At 41.7% G+C, this 12,302-nt stretch overlaps 1 pseudogene; it reads left to right on the top strand.

The window, feature by feature from the left end:
* The first annotated feature begins 8,948 nt into the window (after window positions 1–8,948).
* The window catches only part of LOC100954319, a 10,556-nt pseudogene continuing 7,202 nt past the window's right edge, over window positions 8,949–12,302 (top strand).

Below are 12,302 nucleotides of genomic sequence, written 5' to 3'. Positions count from 1 at the left end.
TTATTTTTATTTCATTGTCCTTTTTCTAAATGTAAGAAAATGGTGAGCAGGGAGAGAGGGCATGAAAGGTGCTTCTGGGGTTCTAGCAATGTTCTATTTTGTGACATGGGCCCTCAAGGTTCCCTAAGCATTCATGCTATCTACACATGTTCAACTGGACATGTATTTCTCCATCCTCTTTTATATATGAGTTCTATGCTTCATAACAAAATATTAAAAAATAATTTTAAGAAAGGGATTTTCCTACTTTGTAGCCTTGCCGCCTTCCCTGAAGGAGGACGCTGTGCCAAGACTGGAGAAAGGCTGTCAGCACTGTTTTGAATTGTCAGTCTAGTTACAGTGTTTCTTTTTGCAGGACTATTTCCCAATAATTCATTAATTGCACAATTAACTTATTCAGTACATGTTTACCAAGCAGACATGGGACCAGGTATTGGGCATGAAAAATAACAAGACTGAGCTGACACTTGCCCTCGGGGTGAGGAGACATAATAAAACCAGCGTGTACATAACAGCCTGGGAAGTATCAGAAAGGGAAGGTGCAGGGTGCCTTTAGAGACTCTAAGCCGGACGTGGAGTGACCTACAGGCCCCAGCACTGTGTTTGCTTATGCAAAATACAAAGCTCAGTGTCTGTTTTACCTCTAAAGTGCTAGAGGCTCCGCTACTGTGGATCCAGGAATCCAAGAGCTGTGTAAAAGAGGCAGTCTTCTAGGAGAATTTACATTTTCAAATATAACCTTAACCTCCAAAGATCCCAGATATGGGAAGGTAAAAATAATTCTTAAAACAGTTGCAAGAGGTGGTACCTATAGCTCAGTGGGTAGGGCACTAGCCACAGACACCAAGGCTGGCAAGTTCAAACCCGGCCGGGGCCAGCTAAAACAACAATGACAACTGCAACAAAAAAAAATAGCTGGGCCTTGTGGCAGGTGCCTGTAGTTCCAGTTACTTGGAGGCGGTGGCAAGAGAATCGCTTAAGCCTAAGAGTTTGAGGTTGCTGTGAGCTGTGACAGTATAGCACTCTACCAAGGGCGACATACTAAGATTCTATCTCAGCAAACAAACAAAGAAAAAAACAGTCGCAATAGTGCCTCTAAAGTTTAGAAATGGATCACTTTTTGCCATGTACGAGATATATGCCATGTCCCCCCTTACACACAGAATAGCCTTTCTTTTTTTGGAGAGGTATATTGCTTTCAAATCCAAGTCTTTGCAATGTAACTAAAGACAGCTGACACAATTTTGCATATTAATTTAGCCATGCCGCACATGTCCACATTTATTTATTTAATTCCCAGCTGATTTGGAGTCTTTTATTTAAATTAAAATCATCACCATGTAACAAGTTGTTCCATGCTGCTATTTGTGTTCTTTTCCTGAGCGTTGCCCATATCTCCATTTAAAATCATTTCCAGTTCTGTTTTCAATCTCAGAATAGGTTGTTCTCTTGTTGTTTTTTTCCCCTGTTGGGGATATGATTTCCAAACTGCTGTGTAGAATATGCTGGTAGTTGGGATTTTGTATTTGCAAAATACAGATATAAAATGTACAGAGTGCTACACAGGAGCATTACAACACAGAAGTAACTATTTCCTAGTTTCTTACCATAAGAAGATACTCAGTTTTAAAATGTAATAGGTGCCATGAATCTCTGCTTTTTTAAATGATGAAAATATTCATCGTAGCTGATGATTACTGGGCATTTACTTCCCCTTTTGCTTGACAGGGCATCCTCTACAATGTGGGTAATTTAAAATGCTATTGATTCTCGGGAGCACCCAATTTAATGTGAAAAGATGGTGTACTTCCCAGAATTAATGAAATAGAGTATTACAGATTGTGGAGTTCTTGCCAAACAGTAAACAGCGGCGAATGCCCACTACATCATACCGCAGATAACACAATTCCAAACCCCTTCTAATATGTTTTCGTGTATTTTAGATTTAGGAAGAGCAAAGACGCATATCTCAGGCCTTATTTCCTTTGTGTCCCACATTTAACTTGGCTTCCACCAAAGTTATAAATCCAGACAAAAGATGAAGGGAGGAGGAAACTGCAGCACAGCGTTTTAGTGGTAGCAATGACGGGGTTCCAGTGGCTGGTTGCTGGCTGTGGGGACTGAGACACCAGACATAGGGGGACCTTTCTGCGGAGACCTGGCTGAGGTGGTGATCTTAAAGTCAGCAGTGGGGGCAGAGGTTCCCTTGTTCCCCATCATCCTGACTGTGGTGGGATTAGTAACAGGTAGACTAGTTCTGGAGGATAACCTAGCACCTGCTCCTCTAGTCCTTTCAAATATTTTGTAAGCACCAATTTCCATATATTAATCCCTTTTTGAGGCTGGTAGGCTCATGCTTATATTCCCAGCACTTTGGGAGGGTGGGTGGATTGCCTGGCTCAGGAGTTCGAGACCCGCCCAAGCTAGAGCGAGACCCCATCTTTACTAAAAGTAGCCAGGCATTGTGGAGGGTGCCTGTAGTCCCAGCTACTTGAAAGGCTGAGGCAAGAGTTTCACTTGAGCCCGGGAGTTTTAGGTTGTGAGCTATGATGTGATGGCACCCTACCCAGGTTGACAAAGTGAGATTCTGTCTCAAAAAAAAAAAAAATCCTTTTGTGTTTAAACCAACTACAGTCGTTTCTGTATTTATAACCAAATGTTTAAAAATATACTATTTCCTTTTATTTGTGACTTGTGTTTTAAGATTTTTTTTCCATTTTTTTAGGTGCAAATTCAATTCTCAAAACGACTATCTTCTTATTAATGTACATTGTCATTTTTCATTGAAAATTGTTGGTTTCAATAAGTTTTGGTTGCCTGGAATCTTTGTCAGTACTATCATATTTATTAAAGGCATTTCCTTCTCCCTCGTATGGCAGTTCTATTTTCCAGAGCCCGCTCTAGTTATTATTATTCTGCTTTGTCTTCCTCCCTGTAGTTGCTGGGTTCCCTTAGGTGTGGCATGCTATCATTGCTGTTATGTTTCTTGCCTACTTATGGTTCTGATTATCCTGGGGTAGTCAGGGAAGGTTGGTGGTGGGGGCACAGTCCAAAGCTCATTCAGGCCCGCTGTTGACAGCAAATCATCGGTCCTCTGTTGACGCACTGGAGGCGGCGGGGGAGGGGGAGGATCTCTCTTCTCTTTCCTATCTACCAATCTGTGGGCGTTAGCCTTCTTGCATAGGTGCTGCTGTCTCAGGTTCTGCTGGGCTTGGAATGTTAGCACGCCCTCCTAGCACAGACGGCATTCAGAGGTGCTGCTCTTCCTTGCGGGCATCCACAGTTCTTCTAACCCTGTTAGAAGGCTTTTCAAGCTTCTGTGCCTGTCTGGTGTTTTACTCAGGAAAGTTGGAGCAGAGAGTATTAGAGATACATTTTCGTGCTTCTTCACTCACTGTAATTATTTAACATCATCAATGAACAATATCCAACAAATAAAACTGGGCGATTGGCCACGTGCAGTGGCTCACGCTTGTAATCCCAGCACTCTGGGAGGCCAAGGATTGCTTGAGCTTAGGAGTCAGAGACCAGTCTGAGCAAGAGTCAGACCCTGTTTCTACTAAAAACAGAAAAAAATGGCTGGGCATTGTGGAAGGTGCCTGTAGTCTCAGCTACTTGGGAGGCTGATATAGGAGGATCGCTTGAACCTGGGACTTTGAGGTTGCTGTGAGCTAGGCTGCTGCCATGACTTTCTAATCTGGACAACAAAGTGAGACTGTGTCAAAAATCAAACAAAAAACTGGGTGATAGGAAGTCTGATTTTAGTTAAGAACACATTCACCTTCATGTACCAGGAACCTGACCAAAATGTTTATTATCCTCTGGGCTTCTAGACAGTTTTTATAATTAGGAGTCTCTGCCAGAGATGGAAAACTAGTGTTGTCTTCCACAAGCCTCCTCAGGAAAGATAGGAAGTGGCTGAGGACCTTAGTAATGAATGCAATTTTCAGCCACTTTGGCCATTAACTGAAGGGTCCCCAAATACCTCCCTTCTACTTGATGAGTGGGTGTCCCATCCCAGCCTGCTGTCCCCTCCTTTTCCCTAGCCCTTCCTCTCCCATCTCTTCCATCACATTTGCTTGCCTTTTCTACTTTTTAGTTTTTGCAAAGAACTGTGTTGATTATTGTCAGGCAACTCCCATGGAGGAAAAACACTTTATGAGAGTTATTCTGATACTTGGGCTGGCAGGGATTTAACCATTTGAGGTAGCTTGGATCAGGACTCTGCAGTTATATGTAGCAGAGACTTCTAATTTCCCCCTTTACCAACCAATCCTCCCTCACTTCCTTTTAGAAGTAGAAGGCTGAGGATTTTAACTGAGCACATGCTCCCTAGCCAGAGATTACATTTCCTACCTGATCTTGCAGTTGAACTTGGGCTTGTGCTACTGTTCTGGCCACAGGATTTAAGTGGAAGTAACGTGCAGCCTCTGGTTCTGGTTTCTAAAAAAAGAAGAGCTTGACCTTTGCTTTCACTTTTCCTCTGTATTGCCTGGAGTGTTAACCACAGGATAGAAGGAACCCCAGTCCTTACGGGGCCTCGTGAAACAGAAATTCCTCCCTGTCCTGCAGGAATTGAACTTGGAAGGTTCGAAATTATTTTTGGTAAAGGGCCAAAGGAGAAATAGTTCAGGCTTTGCAAGCCAGAACTTCCCTATCACACATTCTTGTTTTATATCTGTTTAAATATGTAAAAAAAACTGTTCTCACCCCGGGACTATACAGAAACAGGCCAAATCTGGCCCATATGCTGTAATTTTTTGACCCCTACTCAATTGTTACATGACACAGATAGGAAGTCTGTCTTTTTTGAGCCACTGAATTTTAACATCCTTTATTACGGCAGGCTAAATAATACAGCATAGAGCCATGTAGTTAACGATTTATAAAACAGGACATTCCAGAGGAGGTTTTCTGTGGAGCGGGTATAGATCTGCTATGAACCGTACTCCCAAACATGTAAAGGGTCCTGAGTCCTCAGGAATGTCACACACTCCACAATTCAAGAAGATACCACTCACTTTTAGACACTGTAAATTTATATACTTGTCAAGGCAAGATTAAGGCAGATGGTAGTAATTCACTTTTTCTAAAAAATACTATTTTTAATAGCAAATTTCAACATATGGAAGTCAAAATGTATTCAGGAAGGTGGTTTTTCTAATTTGAACAATGGTGCCCAGGGGCCAGTGAGAGCCAGACTTGGTAGCCAGCTCTTTGATCCTCATTGTCTGAGGTTAAAACAGTTCCCATTTGTAAACTCAGTTCAAAAATAATGACTTTCTTCCCTTAAAAATACTGGTCGCTTAGGAAACTCTGACCTCATGTCATTTTTAATTAAAAATTTGAAATTTTAAGTATAATATTTTCTATAATAGACACCTCTTTAAAGATAAATGAAATAATAGGAACCTAGTTACTTAAATTGAAGAACTTAAAAATCCTATATTAAGAGGTTCACTAGGACTGATAACTCATTTTTCTATACATAATAGAAATTCCAATAAGCTGGCTTACAGATTTTCTCATGCTCCCTCTGGGGCCTGAGTGGATGTCAGTGGCAGTCATAGGGAAGGGCACTGTTAAGGCCCAGCCTCCTGTCCTTTCCACCACGATAGTAAGAGGCCCACATGTGTGCCCCTGGGTTGTGTGTGATGGCTGTGTTTGCTTCCCTTCTGCTCTCATACCAGATGGTAAAAAATAAAATGAAACCCAAGTAGAATCAGATAAAGGACCCCAAGTCTGGATCTAGTAGCTATTTGCCATCTTTTCAGATTTCTTAGCACCTTTGAACAACATTCTATGTTAGAGGTATTTCCGCCTTAATGAATTCTATCTCTCACTCTAGATGCCAGCTGTCCATGTCCCTGCCTCACCTTATGGCCAGGGTGGCATCTGACTTGGCCTATTACAGCCACAGGAAACAGAAGCCAGTTACACAAAAAGGGGTGTGTGAGATAATACCAAACCTGTAGTTGAGTTAAGGAATTTGAACTTTGATTCATCACAGTGAAGACAAGAAAGGCTTCTATGTATGGTGTGGCAAATCACTTTGGTGCTGATGAGTTGAAAGGGAGGATAGATATTGTACGTGGGAAAAGTCATAGAAAATTGTTGGAATAATCTAGGTGGGAAGTTTTAAGATAAGGAAGTAGGGCAGCAACTTTGAAAATGGAGAGGAATGTGGATGGGAGGAGGAAAGGACTCTTTAAAGGACTGTTGGGTTGTGGGAACAAGGGAGGTAGAGGGTCTCACAGACCAGCTGTTGGTTTGGATGCATGTAGGGCCAAAAGAGAAGAGAAAATTGCTCCAGTTTTGTACCTGTTATGATACAATCAATCCTTTATACTCGGTGTTTCCAGCGTATCCTTTGCTACCACTGATTCTTTTCCAAGAAGTGAGCAAATACTAGTAATCTGTTGACAGCATAAATAAAAATACAAGGCTGTGGAGGGCCACAAACTTACTTAAATAGTGACTCCATAAATTTGTCATCTGTAAATAATGTTTTAAATTAATCTTAGTCGAGGCTGGGCATGGTGGCTCACGTATAATTCTAGCACTCTGGGAGGCTGAAACAGGTTGATTGCTTGAGCTCACCATTTGAAGACCGGCCTGAGCAAGTGCAAAACCCCATCTCTACTAAAAATAGAAAAACTAGCCGGGTGTCGTGGCGGGCGCCTATAGTCCCAAGTACTTGGAAGCTGCGTCCAAGAGACTGGGGTTGCTATGAACTATGATGATGTCACGGCACTCTACTCAGGGTGACAGAGTAACACTGCCTCAAAAAAAAAAAAAATCTTAATCTAATTTTTTTTTTTTTTTTTTTTGGAGTTTTTGGCCGGGGCTGGGTTTGAACCCTCCACCTCCAGCATATGGGGCTGGCGCCCTACTCCTTTGAGCCACAGGGGCCGCCCCAACCTACTCCTTTTTAATTTGTATTTTAAATATATGCACATCTATTTACATAAAATGCTTAGAATTGAGTACTAAAAACACCAAAACTTGTAGAGAAAGTTAAATCCTTCACCTTCATTTTCAGTGTGACTAAAAATGTACTGCTGGTTTTTATTCTACAATTTAATGATGTAATTTTTAAAATCAATTTCAGTCACTTTTATTACATTGGTGATTATTAAATAAAACACTGCTTGTGTTAATGGAGTAAAGAAAAGCTTAACCATGGATAGTTCATTGTCACTGCTATACTAGAGCTGTACTAGTCACATAACATTCACTTGTAAAAAAACACCCTGAATCCAAAACATCTGGAGAGATTTACACTTCAATGCTTTGTACTGTCTATTCCAGTAAATGCTGTAAGACTGCATTCCAGATTTTTATGGGAAAAAAGTCAAATCCGCAAAACACAGCTTTCTCAAGTGTCTACATTGCCATTATGAACATAAAAAATTAAGTTACATTGGGTGAGGGACACAACTACAACTTGGACTCTACCTAACAACCGCAAACAATGTATCCTAATTATCTGTACCCTCATATTAATCTTAAATTATAAAAAAAACAGAGAAACCCCAGTTTATCTAGAGAATAAAATGAGCATATTGTTCAATAAAAAGTAAGTTGCATTGATACATTGAAGATTTTATGAGTAATGGAGGTAAAATGTGGATACAAATAACACACCCCAAAATAACACATGCAATTATTTTCTGTCATTTACACTCCAAATAGAAAAGGAGGGAAAAAAAATCAAAACCCCAACTTCCATTTCACGTAATTACACTTATACAGAAATTAGAAGGCTAAGTAACATCCACTTAATCACCTAATTTCACAGTTATCTGAAGTGTCAATCATTATTTAGCAGCTTATTTGTGATATATTCAAGATAAATGATACAATTACTTGCCTGTAAGCTAAACACAGTTTCCGTTTAATACTTTCCCTTAAATACCACCTGCAATATACTCCAGGCCTATGCCAAACGCGGGAAATGGATGATTAAGTCTTTGGTGCTGTAAAAGCAACTTCATTTACCGTCACCATCATCCTCTCTCCCCTGCAAAAAATATGTCTGTGCAGGACACATTTCCTGGGGGGAAAAAGCAAGTAATTTCTCTCCTTAACAGAATGTATTAAATAAGGGAACATCAACAAGCAAAGCAAGTATACTGCAATGTAAAAAACTTAAAAAAACAAACTTCTCACGCATAACTAAAAAACTGCACAGAAATTACATCTTTTCAAGTTTCAATAATAAATATTCCACTAGTACGTATTAAATACTGCAGGGTTTGCCCAAACTAAGAGACAATCACATCATGAATCGCTGAGCAAGTTGCATTTCCTTTCACTGTCTGCCCAAAGTCATGACTACTGCTCGTCTAAACATTTCAAGTCTAGTTATACAGCAAACGCTCTCAAAATAAACTTCAGATTGCATTGCAGTTTCATTTAACAGTTTATAAAACGCTGTACTGTGACAGTGAGCAACGAGCCATTAGATACTGAATCTGTTTTTCTTAAGCCCTCTGCTTGCTTTTCATGAAGCAAATCCTATGTCAAAATTCAGCTATAGCAAACATGCTGCCCTCTTAATAAGGAAAAAAAAAAAAAAACAGCTCTGGGAGGCCAAGGTGGATCGATGGCTTCAGCTCAGAAGTTTGAGACCAGCCTGAGCAAGAGCAAGACCCCAACTCTACTAAAAATAGGAAAACCAGCCCGGTGTCGTGGCAGGTGCCTGTGGTCCCAGCTACTTGGGAGGCTGAGGAAGGAGGATCACTTGAGCCCAAGAGTTGGAGGTTGCTGTGAGCTGTGACACCACCTCACTCTACCCAGGGTGACAAAGTGAGACTCTGTCTCAACAAACCAACAAAAATAATAATAAAAATAAATAAATGCATAAGAGGGGAAAACCCCAGAAACGCACATTACTCTTTAAAAAGAAAACTACGGCTGTAGTGTGTCTGTTGACTGTGGGCGGCATGGCGGCACCCGAGGAGACCCAGGTGTCTGCCTGGAGCACGAGGTGCCCTGTCTCTGTCCTCGTCCTGGTCCCTGTCCCCAGCATGGCCCTGCATCTCACTCTGGACACACTCCGAGCTGCGGCCACCCAGGGAGAGGACAGCGCAGGCCTCCAGGCAGGTGTGGCCCCACAAGCCTCGTGCATCACCAGGTTCCCCAAGCTCCCTCACGTTCATGGTTGAAGAAACTCAAAGTAGAGCAAGTGCTTGTGTATCCAGGAAAGAAACCATCCATGAATCTTGTGAATGGCAGAAACTGTGGTAATTCTCACTCTCCCACAAAACGTAGTGCTTTTCAGACCAGGACATACCTTAGTAGATCTCAAGGACACAACTTTTAGTTGCAGACAGGGCTGTTGTCAAAACACAGCAAGTGCTACCGTCAAGAGCCTGCGGTGGTCACCCCAGGTAGTTGACCAAATAATTGAAAAGAGCAAGTAAACTTTTAGCAAGAAAAGGAAGGTTTATTAACTAAAGCAAGCTGGGTCCCACCCTAGTGATTTCAGGCTCCATTGAAAGAGCAGTTTTGGGTTTTAAACACAACTTTGGGGGCGGGGTGAGGGGGTACCAGCTGCTTCTTAGAAATCTCCCAGGGCCTCAATCAACTCTGTTTCTAGAACAGCCTAGGTCAGCATGACCCCATCTGTCTGACCATATCAGAAAATCCCTGGAACCTTCATCAGCTTCTATCTCAAGGCAGCCCAACTGGGAGGACTTGAATAGCCCCATTCTCATAATAGTTCAGGTAAGCCGGACCCAAACCAGTCTGAAATGGCCTGACCACACCCTTGGTCAGTCTCCTCTAACTGCCTAACCCTACAAAGGTCATGACCTTCTGGAGCAGCAAGGGGGAGGCACCTCAGCTTGGGGTGTGGCAAAACAGGTTCGATTTCCTTCAGACTTGTGGATCAAAGCACGAGAGTGAGGAACTGGGTAATCATAGCAGCCCGTTTTGTTATTTAGAAGTGGGTTGTTTAATCTCCAAATATTCCAGCTTTCTGTTACTGATTTCTGGTTTAATTCCACTGTGGTCTAAGGGTAGACATTGTATGATTCCTATTCTTTTAAGTAGGATAAGGTGTGTTTATGGCCAAGAACATTCTATCTTGGAGAATGTTGTTGACTAAAGTAGTTCATAGATGTCAGTTATATGCAGTTGATTGATTGTGTTGTTGAGTTCAACAATATCTGTTCTGATTCTCTTCGTGCTGGATCTGTTCACTTTTCATAGAAGGGTGTTAAAGTCTCCAGTAAGAGGCTTGGTGCCTGTGGCTCAAGTGGCTAAGGTGTCAGCCACATACACTTAAGGTGGTGGGTTCAAATCCAGCCTGGGCCCGCCAAACAACAATGATGGCTGCAACTAAAAAAATTAGCTGGGCATTGTGGCAGATGCCTGTGGTCCCAGCTACTTGGGAGGTGGAGGCAGGAGACACACTTGAGCCCAGGAGTTGGAGGTTGCTGTGAGCTGTGATGCCACAGCACTCTACCTAGGGGACAGCTTGAGGCTCTGTCTCAAAAAAAAAAAGTCTCCAGTAACAGTAGTGGATTCGTGTTTCTCCTTGAAGTTCTACCAGTTTTACCTCTAGTTATTTTGACACTCTGTTGTTAGACATATGTAAATTACGACTGCTATGTCTTCTTGCAGTAATGACTCCTCTCCTTTAAGCATCTCTTTATCACTCATAATTTTTTTTTTTTTTTTGAGACAGAATTCTACTTTGTTGCCCTTGGTAGAGTGCTATGACATCACAGCTCACAGCAGCCTCAGCCTTTTGGGCTCTTGCATCAGCCTCCAGAACAGCTGGTACTACGGATGCCTGACCACAATGCCTGGCTATTTTTAGAGACAACATCTCACTCTGTCTCAGGCTGGTCTCAAACTTGTAAGCTCAGACAATTCACCTGCCTTGGCCTCCCAAAGTGCTAGGATTACAGCAATGAGCCACTGCGCCCTGGCCCTGTTTTTTGTATTTAATGTGGGTTACTTGTATCGACATGTAGTTGGGTCTTGTCTTTTGATCACTGATGTTTAATTGATGTTTAATGTGATTATTGATGCAGCTATCATTAATAGCAAACCCTATGTTTGTTATCATTTTTGATACAGGATTTCTCCACTCAGGGGTGGACAAGGATCCCCTCACTTTCTAGGCCTGGACAATATTATGTCAGCTGGGCTGGGCCTCTTCTGAAGGGGACACCCTGCCATTTTGCCCCAGCCTAAGAAATATTCATTCATTTGTTGATACACTCATTAACATTGAACAGGTGTCTTCCCTCTACCAAGTCCTGGCCAAATGTAATTCTCAAGACCTTTTACCCCTAGACAAAAGACCCAGCTGAGACTTCCCGTTGGGTCTTTCCCTCTGCCAGAAGCTCTGGTGCTTTTTGTTCCTTCTATTTTCTGTTCTATCTAACATATCCTATATTACTGCTGATCTGTGGTCTGTGGGATCATTCTTCAAATCCCTGAGACCAAGGACCTGCTGCAGAAAGAAATTCCATCAGCATTTTCTTTGTTGCCCTTGGTCTTTGTTCCTATTTTTGTGTTTCACTCTTTTTCTGCTTCTTTTGGTTTTATTTGAGCATTTCATAAGATTACATTTTCTCTCCTTTCTTAGCATATCATTTATACTTTATTGTTTTTTTCAGGGGGTGCCCTAGAGTTTCTGCTTGTGAGTTTCTGCTCTAGTTAAGTTGTGATTTGCTGTCTCTTCCTATTGTTTCCCCAACTTGGGGTCCTCCATTTGCCCTGAGACCTCGCTTCTCTACATATCTAAAAAGAATTGTTCATGTTTCAGTTTGCTCAGCTTTTTACTTGTTACGATGGCATGATGACTTTCAACTCTTACATGCTGGACTGGAAACCTGAAGCCTCAATTTAGTTTTTAAAAATAAATTGGATATTATATAACCGTGTAGGAGGTATCAGACAACATCTTTATTAATAAGAGTGATTTTTTTGTTATTGTTGTCAACAATATGTTTTGTGTGTGTGTCTGGGTAGAGATGATTTGTAAAATGTATATCTTGTAAAACAGTGGTTAAGAAAACATTGAAACTTGAGTTGAGGATTTGGTGATTAGAGCCCAGGATAGCTGATCAGACCAACTGGGAGAAGAAACCTAAATAGAAATGACTGGTGATGGATTTGGTGAAATGAGGAAACTTATAGCTGACTTATAGCTGTCAAAAACTAGGTCTAGATCCCTCTGTAACCAGGGAGTTGAGCAGATGCCACCTTTTCTCCCTGAATTTCCTACTATATGTCCTATCCAGATGGACATGAGCACAGTGTTTGCACCACTGTGCATT

The sequence above is a fragment of the Otolemur garnettii genome, unplaced genomic scaffold (assembly GCF_000181295.1).
Source record: "Otolemur garnettii isolate 467f Iridium unplaced genomic scaffold, OtoGar3 scaffold00070, whole genome shotgun sequence".
Lineage (NCBI taxonomy): Eukaryota > Metazoa > Chordata > Mammalia > Primates > Galagidae > Otolemur > Otolemur garnettii.
The sequence above is the reverse complement of the archived record's forward strand: the minus strand, read 5'-3'. Positions and strand labels throughout refer to the sequence as shown.